The sequence below is a fragment of the Pelodiscus sinensis genome, unplaced genomic scaffold (genome assembly GCF_049634645.1).
Source record: "Pelodiscus sinensis isolate JC-2024 unplaced genomic scaffold, ASM4963464v1 ctg34, whole genome shotgun sequence".
Taxonomy (NCBI): Eukaryota; Metazoa; Chordata; order Testudines; family Trionychidae; genus Pelodiscus; species Pelodiscus sinensis.
In genome coordinates, this window is record NW_027465849.1 from 1,156,368 (window position 1) to 1,167,811 (window position 11,444).

Here is an 11,444-nt window from a genome sequence, read left to right on the forward strand (position 1 = left end):
AGGGGCAGGAAAAGCCCTTAGAGAGGTGATGGGGGAAGAGAAGGGAAGGGGGTTCAGCAGAGGGAAAGAGGTAGAAACGGGGAAGGGGAGGAGGAGGGTGGAGATGAGGCAGGAGAACAGGGATGGAAATGTGGGATGAGAGGGGAATTGGACAGACACTGGGCAGGCCAGAGGAATGGGTTTGTTACTAGTCTTGACCTTAGGGGCATTCAGTGGTCTCTCTATTTCCCCTAGATCAGAGTTGGTGAGCCGATGAAGCTGCCCATAACTGGGGGGAACGTTGATATTTCCACTACATGCCCTTAAGGTCAAGACTCCTCACATTGCGTCATGTAAGTAAGGGGGTAGAGACAGTCCTGAAGTAGACATGGCTCCTCCTGCTGAAGGAAAGGAGCCATGCCCCATCCATGTGTGTGTTCTGTTGTAGCAGGAGCAGAGACTTTTGCTCTTGAGATGTCTGGGAACACTGGGGAGCGGTGGCACAGAGACCCGAGAATGTTAAATTTCTGTCAGTCTGAAGTGATTGAATTTTAATGCCATGACAAAAATGTGGCATGGCAAAAAGAATTAAAAACCCACAGAGAGGAGAGAGAGAGAAAGAGATCTGGGACCAGAACCAGAACCAGAACCAGAGTGGGACAAGCCGAGTAGCCACACTGGATTCAAAACTGTTGAACCATAAAATTGGGGTGATAATAGAAGTGACACATATAGTTCTGTGTATTGGAGGTCACTTGGGTCAATCCCACATGGCTGGCCTTGGAGAGGATACACCTCTGCCACCCCCTGACTCGCCTCAGCAGGCCACCCAGCCTGTGTGAGTCTTGGGAAGAAGCACAACCAAAAAATCTGTGGTGGGCATGCTTGCCACAGGAGCTAAAATTCCTTGCTACGGTCTGCTTAGTTCCCAGGTCTCTAAGGTGACAATCCCCATTCTGGTCATTTACTGCATCAAACTGTGCTTCAGAGTGACTTTCAGAAATGCTGACATCCTGTATCCCTCTGTTCCAGTCAGCTTGTCCACTTGAGTCTTTCAGTGCTCAGTCCTCCTGGGAGAGGCCTCGCTGTTGTGGAGTGTGAGCCCAGTGGAGGCCATATTCAAAGAATCCAACCTGTAGGCCATATGTTGAACCCCACGTAAACCCAAACCCTACTGTGGGCCACAAACAAACAGATTGCGGGCCACATGCAGCCCACGGGCCGCATGTTGAATAACCGTGGTCTAAACCATCCCTGATAGATGTCTATTGAACCTGCTCTTAACTATCTCCAGAGATGCAGATTCCACAACCTCCTTAAGCAGTTTATTCCAGTGTTTAACCACCATAACAGTTACGTAATTTTTCCTAATGTTGCACCTAAACCTCCCTTCCTGGAGTTTAAGCCCATTGCTTCTTGTCCTATCCTAGGAGACCAAGGAGCACAGTTTTTCTCCCTCCTCCTTCTAACATTCTTTTAAGTACTTGAAAACTGCTATCATGTCCCCTCTCAGTCTTCACTTCTAAATTAAACAGGCCCAATTCTTTCAGTCTTCCCTCATAGCTCATGTTCCTCTAAGACCTTTCATCATTCTTGTTGCTCTTCTCTGGACCTTCTCCAATTTCTCCACAACTTTCTTGAAATATGGTGCCCAGAACTGGACACAATACTGTACTCCAATTGAGGCCTAATCAGCACAGAGTAGAGCAGAAGAATGACTCCTCACATCTTGCTCACAACACTCCTGTTTGCTTTTTTTTTTTTAAAGCATCGCACTGCTGACTCATATTTAGCTTGTGGTCCACTATGACCTCTAGATCGCTTTCTGCAGTACTCCTTCCTAGACTGTTGCTTCCCATTCTGTATGTGTGAAACTGATTATTCCTTCCTAAGTGTAGTACTTTGCATTTGTCTTTATTAAACTTCATTCTATTTACCTCAGACCATTTCTCCAGTTTGTCCAGATTATTTTGAATTATGACCCTAGCGTCCAAAGCAGTTACAACCCCTCCCAGCTTCGTATCACCTGCAAACTTAATAAGCGTACTCTCTATGCCAATATCTAAATCATCGATGTAGATATTGAACAGAACTGGTCCCAAATCAGACCCCTACAGTCCCACTTGTTATGCCCTTCAAACATTTTTGTGAACCGTGGATAACTACTCCTGGCACAGAACTTAAACTGACTGGTCTGTAGTTTTCTGGGTTGTTCTTATTTCCATGACTTAAGAGGCTGGGTTATTATATTTCTGTTCAACATAAGCAACTTTCATCTCCCAGAGCTGGAAGAAAACCTCAACCATATGGCTCACAAGTGAATGCTTGTATAACCAGTTGAAAAAATAATTTGACTCATTCTTTAGGAATAGCTGGTCAAAAATGAAGCCAACAGTTAACAAGAGCCTGAACTTGGTTTCTGACGCTTTAGGGCTCAAGCCATGTTGCTGGTCTACACTGGGGTGACTGTCTTCATGTTCTAGGTTAGTACAACACCTAACACAATGGGATCCTGTTCCATGACTGGGATCCTAGGCACTATAATAATAATAGGGATTCACAGAGGGAGGAGCCACCATAAAAACAAGTCTTGTACTTACAAATTATGATAATCTATAAGTTATGGTGAAGAGAAGTCCTGTGGCACCTTATAGACTAACAGATGTATTGGAGCATAAGCTTTCAAGGGCAAAGACCCACTTGGTCAGATGCATGTAGTGGAAATTTCCAGAGGCAGGTATAAATATACCGTCAAAAATCATGCTAGAGATAACGAGATTAATTCAGTCAGGGAGGATAAGGTCCACTTCTAGCAGCTGATCTGGAGGTATGAACACCAAGAGGGGAAAAACTGCTTTTGTAGTTGACTAGCCATTCACAGTCTCTGTTTAATCCTGAGCTGATGGTGTCAAATTTGCGGATGAACTGTAGCTCAGCGGTTTCTCTTTGAAGTCTGGTCTTGAAGTTTTTTTGCTGCAGGATGGCTACCTTTAAGTCTGCTACTGTGAGTTCAGGGAGATTGAAGTGTTCTCCTACAGGTTTTTGTATATTGCCATTCCTGATATCTGATTTGTGTCCATTTATTGTTTTATGTAGGGACTGTCCAGTTTGGCTGATGTATAGAGAGAGCATTGCTGGCACATGATGGTGTATATTACATTTGTAGATGTGTAGGTGAATGAGCTAGTGATGGTGTGGCTGATCTGGTTAGGTCCTTGTGATGGTGTCACTGGTGTAAGTTATGGTGTCTCACCTGTAACTGAGTTACAGTGCTGGCTGGATCTGTGTGTGTGTTGTTGTTGTTGTTAAGTGCTTTAACAAAATTTTTATACAAGAGAGTTGCAGAGTCAAAATTTTGTTATTTAGGGTTTTCAGCAATGATTTCACTGGGTTAACCATTTTACAGTTAATTTTTTTTTTTTTTTTTTTTTTTTTATGAATGAAAGGTATGAACTTCATTTTCTAGGAATTAACTTTAGAATATTTGATAATTATAAAATAATAGCTCAATTTTACCAAAATGAAAAGATGATTTTATAATGTGTACATATTATCTGAGTTACATATGAATTTAAATAAAAGAAAATTAAATTTAAATAGGTTATTTTTCACTGTGAGAACTGAGTGCTCTAAAAGCTTAGAGCCATTGACTTTCTAGAGATTTCTGAAAAGCTCTGTAGTTTTCTTCCCTCTTGTTTGAAGAAATATGTAACTGCAGTTCATGCACACTAATCCTCTGCTGGATTGAGAACTAGTTTGCACCTAATTAATAAGTATTAACCATATAAATGAAAAACCCTGTTACAAACAAATTCAAACACTGCGAATACGAAAATGCAGAAGAAATTCACTTTATTATTGCACTTAAATAAGAATCAGGTTGGCAAACAAGACTGGGTAAAACAATCGGACTAAAATTAAATAACATTTAAAGTGCAGAATTAAAATGAAAGAAGTCAGGTTGTCCTCCCATTTTTCACAACTAACCCTTCTGTGCTTCCTGTTGAGAGGCTAACAGCAGCAATAACTTTCTGCAAAGTAATTCAGAGCTAGAAGGAACCAGTTGCTTTTTGCTCCTGTGGCAGAGCTTCTCCCAGCTCATGCAGATCACATGACTTTCTGTAAAACAGCTGCCCAAACCGCTTGCTTTCATTGGCGTTTGTGTCAAGCTAAGGAAGCCTATTGAATATTCACAAAACTCCTACCTCAGTTTCAGAAAGTGTGGATTGCTATGCAATACTAATTGTGTAGCTACCCAGCAGTAATGCTGCAGATACAACTTACTCCTTTTCCTCCTTTGCTCTAGATCTACAGCGACATCTTCCAGGGGAGGTTGACAGACTTGTGGGGCCACTGAGCAAAGTGGGTTGCATGACTTTATGCTCCTGGAAGGGGTGGCACCTCAGGCACAAGGAGCAGGCTCTCTACCCCCAGCCAGCTCTCAGAGCAACACAGAGCCTGCCACAAAGGGCTCCGGCAATTATTTAAAGGATGTGAGCCAAAGTTCTCTCTAAGTTGCATGGCAGCACAGCCCTGCAGCTGCTTAATGGGCCCCCCCCAGCCAAGTGCTCAGGGCTATTCATACGGTGCTACCTTCTCTAGGGAGGGTCACTTTTCCCTCAGGCTGTGTCCAGACTCAGGGGTTTTTTCGGGAAAAGTAGCCTTTTCCCGAAAAAACTTCCCCTGCGTCCAGACTCAAGCCGCGTTCTTTCGAAATTATTTCGAAAGAACGCGGCTTTTCTTTCGATGGCGGTAAACCTCGTTTCACGAGGAAGAACGCCTTCTTTCGAAAGTTCCTCTTTCGAAAGAAGGCGTTCTTCAATGTAAATAGGGCTTCCTTGAAAGAGAGCATCCAGACTCACTGGGTGCTCTCTTTCGAAAAAGCGGATTGCTCTTTCGAAAGATCCGCCTGCAGTCTAGACATAGCCTCAGTGACAGCATCAGCAACATGCTGAAGACAGAGCAATGTCATCTTAGTGACTTAACCACGAGCCTGGCCTTCATCCCTAACTGTGCAACTCCTCTGCAGGAGAGATAATTTGTGCAGAAGGAAGGAGCTGGGCTGGGCTGTCTGGCTGGGGCAGTTTACAGGAGGGAGAAGCTCTGAGAGAGCTCGGTGTGGCCCTAGCCTGGGTGAGAGCGAGCAGAGCGTTCCAGGCTGCAGAGCCGAGTGACTGACAGCGTCCCAGACAGGAAGAGAGGAGATGCTGAAGGTTGGTGCTCCAGTTACCTGGATAACAACAGTTATCACAGGGGTTTATTGTGTAGCACTGACCTATGGTGTCTCTCCACCACCTGCGCAGAGCTGGGCACCGGTATCTCCCAGAACAAATCCTCCGCCTCCACTGGTCACAGATGATCCGTAGGGTTCTCCCACTCTCAGTCCTTCTCCCTCCCATGATATGGCTGCTCCCTTCACAAGTCTCCAGACCTGCAGGCTCAGGTAGGCCCCATTTCTCCAGCATGAAGGTGATGACGGGCACAGACACCAGGAGCAGCAGGAGCAGGATGCAACGAACAGCCCAGGCGGCAGGGGACATGAGTGGCCCTGTAACATGGAAAGGGACGTTGTGATATCTGCAAAGCAGCACGTGGCACGGTGGTGCCAGCACCAGGCACAGAGCAGCTGCTGTGTAACTGGGATCCCGTGTGAGCTCCTGGAGGCCATGCTCTAAGTGTGGGAAGGAGGAATCATACTGCAGGGGGCACGTTCCCTCGACAAGAAGCCTAAGTGATGGAGGTAGTTGCGAGGGTCCTCCCTTGGCCCCGCACAGCCCTGAGGAGTCAGAGGAGTCAGGGAACGGCCTGCATTTGCTCAGGCTGCACCAGGACTTGGTGCAAATGTCTCTTAGGCTCTGGACTGCTGCCTCTGTCACTGAATCCTATCACTCCCCCACCCCAGTGTTGCTGGCAACTCATCGAGGAGGTGAACCCGCCTCAGGTTTAGAATGAGTCCTTGAGCGCCAGCTGTGTGCTCAGCAGAGGGTGGACGTGGGACATAAGTGATACCAGGGGCTACGCTGACTGTGCTTAGGGGGAATGGCACTGACAGAGCCCAGCCCAGCCAGGGGTGACTGAGCTGCAGCCTGAAGAATTGCCTGCTCCGGGTGTGTTTGTCCCAGACTTTGTGCCCTGAAGTCAGGACCGGGAGCACAGAGCTGGGTGGTAGCTTTGAGGAAACTTCTAGATAGTAAAAACAAATGCTTGCCAGAATAGCATGGTCAGAGCTCCGCCGGGGTGACAATGCCCCAGGCAACCCTGAGCCAGGATTTCCCTGACCCCCCTCACACCCGCCACACACTCATCCACGCTTGTCTGTGGAGCCTCCTCGGGGAGCTGAATGCAGGGAGACCCTGTTCCCTTCGGACAGTCCAGGGTTCACCTGGCATGCAGAGCAGGCTGTGCGATGGGCTGTGTGTGGGGGCGACTTTCACCAGCCACCCTAAGCCTGAGGCAGCACCAGGCCTAGGCCCTGCTCACTCCCAGCACTGAGGATTCAGGGGAGTTACGTGCTTCCTGGCCCTGGGGCTGCCCCTCTGCACAGGCTGGGTTCCTGCAGGAGAGCTGGGGCTGCCCCAGGGTAAGTGCTGCAGGCAGAGGAGTTACCCCAGAGGTGTGTTTGTCCCAGAGTCTCTATGCAGTGAGGGGAGAACTCGGGGAGGTGGGGTAAAGCCTCAGATCCAAGGGTCTGGCTCGGGAGCCGTCAGAGCTGGGGGGTCTGACTCCTCGGCTCTGCTGCTCGCCTGCCTGTGCCAGGAGCACAAGGGGAATCTGGGCCCGTTGGCACTGCCAGGTGACACTCGGTGTGTGAGAGATGCGGCTGTGATGGGTGAGCCCAGCCCTGCACCCGTCCCATGGGACACGGCTGTGGCCTGGGTGAGACCTCCCTAAAGATATCCTGGAACCTGGTTGTGACTCTCAGCTAGAAGTGAGAAGTGTGATGATCTCTCAGCACTTCAGAGTCCCAGGCAAGAGCTCATGCCTCTGTGGTGTAGCTGAGAGTTGTCATTCTCTCTGTGTACAGACAATGACAAAGTGCACATGGGCACTTGATCAGAGCTGAGGATAGACAGTCATATTGCAAACCCCAGTTCTATCCACTGCCTGCCTTTCACCTGGGATGTGCTAAATTTAACTCCTTGGATATGCTGCTAACACTACCCACAATCTCCTCCCAGAGCCAAGCCTAGAACCCAGGAATTCTGAGAGGTAGCTTCCCACTGCTGTCTCATTAATAGTCATGTAACCCACTGTCATGTCTCCATTTAGGGATTGGTACATATGGAGGAAAACAATCTACTTTTCTGCCTGCCCGCCCTGTCCCACAGAGCCATCTGCCTCTGGATTCCCTCTCTGCCAGTGTAAGGACAATTGTACTCACTCTGTGAGTCACCAGTGACTCTGAGGTGCTGGGCAGGGCTGAGCTGAGATCTGTTCATCTGGTTGCTGCTGTTCTTGATCTCGTACCCGCAGGAGTATTTCCCAGAGCTGCTTTTGGACACCTTATGGTCATAGTTATAGTTGGCCTTCTCCACTGAGCCCATTTGGGATGAAATCTCCTCATTATCCTTACAGAAGACGATACGAGCGGCAGGGATCTGGGAGATCACAGCGCACTGGAACAGCACAGAGTCCCTCTGTCGGGCGGATGTCTGATTCAGGTAGAAAGTGGGGGCAGGGAGAGCTCCTGGGAAAGAGAATAGGTCAGAGTGGTCAGTGGGACTTTTGGTGGCTCCTGTTTTAGGGTGAGCCCAGGGGACATTTTGTCAAAGGAAGGAGGCTGCCATGGAAGCCACTTCTAAGGCTATGTCTGCACTGCAGTCAACAACCCGTGGCTGTACAATGACTTAACTTACATTTGATTTAATTTTGTCCTGTAGTCAAGTTCTGACAATATCAGCTCATTGGGGCTAGGTATGTCCAGCACCTAGCACAAAGGAGCCCTGATTGGTGACTCTGATGCCTGGGGAATATAGTTGAATAGCAGTCTACTGTATCTTTTAGAGAGTTTGTTTGTCTGTTATCAAGAACTCTTCCTAAATCATAAAAGCTAGGACTGAAAGCAAGGTAAGGGTCTGGCTGTACCACGGAAACAGGATATGCCTGAAATGGGATTGCGTCTCAGAAAACTAAACAGAAGAAAGACAGAATCAGCAAATCAAATATACATCTGAAAACTAACATAATTGAGATAATGTTGAAAGAAATTGAATCAAGATGAGCCAGAAAAATAGGATGAACTTGGAATAGGATTGCTTCTCAATAAACTTTACAGAAAAGTGATAAAACGGAGAAATTTGGAGAAGCACTCTGTTTTGGCACAACTAAAGCAGAGAAAGTTTGATAACTAGAAGACAATATTATTGGAAACAAAACTGACCTTTTTTGTTACAACATAGTGAATGATAAGTGTTTATAAGGGTGAAGAAAAAAACCACTTAATGGAATTTCCAATAAAATTACTAACAAAAAATTAAGAAAAATGTTAACAATCCCTATTTTAAGAAATCTGAAATACAAATTAACCTCATAAAAATAACACTGTATTTTTGAAAAATAAGACCATTGCAATAAAGTAAAAAAAAAAAAAAACCAGCAAGCAAATGGTCTGGTAGCACTTTATAGACTAACAAAACATGTAGATAGTATCATGGGCTTTTGTGGGTACAAACCACTTCTTCAGATGACTGGAGTTATGATTAGAGGGTAAGGAAAATCAAATTTCGAGTTATTTTGAGTTTCCTTATCTTCTATTTATAACTCCGGTCATTTGAAGAAGTGGGCTGTGCCCATGAAAGCTCATAATACCATCTATATGTTTTGTTAGTCTATAAAGTGCTACCAGACCATTTGCTTGCTGTTTTTTCCTGTAACTGACTAACTCAGCTACCCCCTGAAGCAATAAAGTAAGTCCATTTTTTTTTATTTTCCAAAAGAAACCACAGAATAAATTTACTAGTTAAGAATCATCTTCGGCAATTTTTCTATTAATACAATCAGCTCTGGGATGCCAGATAGATAGATAGAAGGATGAATATATCTGGGTACAGACAGATAGATGGACTCACCAGGAGCTGAACAGATATTCTGGCTGCTGGGACTCAGTGCTGGGAACAGAAAAGGGACATGTCATCAGCGCTGGAGATAAAATCTCTGTCCTGCTTTTAATAAATAGGAAAAAAAAATCCTAATTCCTGTTTGGGTGTGGAAGCAAACCTGGCAGGATGTTAGATCTGGAGCAGGGCAGATGCCTCATGCACACAAACCTCAGTTGAGCTGGGCTCTCCTTTCCCTTCAGCTCCCTAGTGCTCCAGATTCTCAGCTGGTGTAAACTGGCATTGACCCCCATTGAGCAACACTGAATTACTGATTCTGGCCCAGTAGCGCTTGTAATCAGCGCTTACACTCATTCCCATTTCTTTCCCTATACAGAGGATTCACTCACGGCCAGGGCCAGGTGGTGTTCTAGGCTCTGTTTCCCCTCAACTTACTACAAACTAGTACAGGATTCTTGGGTACTCACCAAGAAGCAAGAGGCACAGAGACAGGAACATTGGGAAAATGAGGGGAGTTGATCTGGATGAAAACAGCCCAGCAGTGTCTATTCTTGACTGTGTCAGGAGGGGAAAATTCAGTCACTCCCGGCTCCGATCTGCCCCTTTTGCCCTTTCTGGCTTCAGCAGAAGGGAAGCTCTGGGTTCTCTCTCTGCTCCGATCTGCTCCTGTCTGCTCCCTAGGGCTGGATGCTCCAGGCAGCCCTTTTCACTGCTTCCAGACGCTCTGGAGTCTCTAGGGTTCAGGCAGCAAAGATGTTGCAGCCTATTTCTGGCCTGCTCTGTTACCCTCCCCTCATGTCTGATATTGGTCACTGTTCACTATTTCCTGTCCTGCACCGCTCCCATTCACTGCACCAGCCACAGCATCTCTATTTAGGGCCAGAGGCCTGAGAACCGAAGGGGCCTGGTGTGCTTGTTTTGACCAAACATATCACTGATAAAATACCCGCCATCCCGTCTCACTGCCTGGGGCCAAGACAACCCCTACCAAAAGCATAGCTGGGCCAGGGTGAAAGGTCATTAAAGGACCTGGGAAGTGAGAAGAGCCTGAATCTTTGGCCTCCACCCTGGTCTCCAGTCCCTGGTGAGAAGGATCCAGCTCCCTCCCCTTCTCCCTGTCCCTTCTGCATCTCTGAAGAACACAAGGAAATTGAGAAGGAGCATCCAGAAGTGACCTCGGGGCAGGTGAGAGCTACAACCTGTGTAATAGGGCAAGTGTGAGAACCAGGGGAAAAAGTCAAAGGAACACTGGGAAAGAAAGAAACTCTTGTGATTAGATATAAACACTCTGCAGAAGCCAGGCAGCGGAAGGCCTCAGAAGAAATCTGTCAGGAGTACAAGGCCAAGCAATTTTGCAGAATAATTGATGCACAAGTGGATTATCCTGAGATGGTGGCTGGACATATGTCACCCCTGGGATAGAGACGCCTGTACAGTCATCTCTTCGTCTACCCAGCACTGAGCTCTCCTTGGGTCTGACCCTGAGCTAGCAGCCCTGCGAGGTGTGGGGGTGTCACATGCTGTGATGTGGGATTGAAGAACCCGCTCTCACAATGTTATTTTTGGCCTCACACATTAACCTGCCTCATTCTCGATCGCTCCCCATTTAGCCACATGAGGTTTCATAGTTGTATATGTGAAGACCAGAAGGAACCAACAGGCCCATCTAGTTAGAGCGTCTGCCCGGCCCAGGACAGAGCCTCCCCCAGGGATCCCTGCACTGAGCTGCTAACTTCTGGCTGAGCTAGAGCCTGTCGGGCAGAAAGTAGAAAGAGACTGGATCTGAGGCATGGGGGCACAGGTCCCTGACAACATCTACAAGGTATTGCTGCTCCTAGAAGGGAAGGTTCATGTCATTTGGGATGTAACGCTAGAGGATGGGCAGGGGCCAGGCCCCTTCCTTCCGGGCCTAGGGAAAGTGAAAGTGTTTTTGGAATCACCAACAGGAGGAGAGCTTCCTCTTTCCCCGTTCTCGGTAATAAATATCCATGTTGCTCTGACTCAGCTCTTACCTGTGTCATCAGACTAGGCACATGGCCTGCTTGGGCCACATCACCAAGCAGGAGACCCAGAGTCCTGTGCTACCGGGACAGCCCTGGGATCAGCTGCAAGGAGGGAAGGGAAATGGCAGATGACAGCAGGGAGGAGGGAGACCTGAAGCAGGGTCAGGGAGCCCCCGAACTGGGAAGAATCTGACAAAAATGCTCAGATTTTGTACCTGAACCATTGCCAGGGACTGTGTGTGATGAAAGCACTAGGGGAGAGCAAAATCTAATAATATCGACTTTAATTCTGACACAAACTCTTCACATAAAGGTTTAATGCAGTTTAACTAATTCACCGAATCCCCCCTCCCCAGCTGAGCTCCCAGCGTCTGATCAGTGTCAGTGCAACAGGAACATTTTTAAT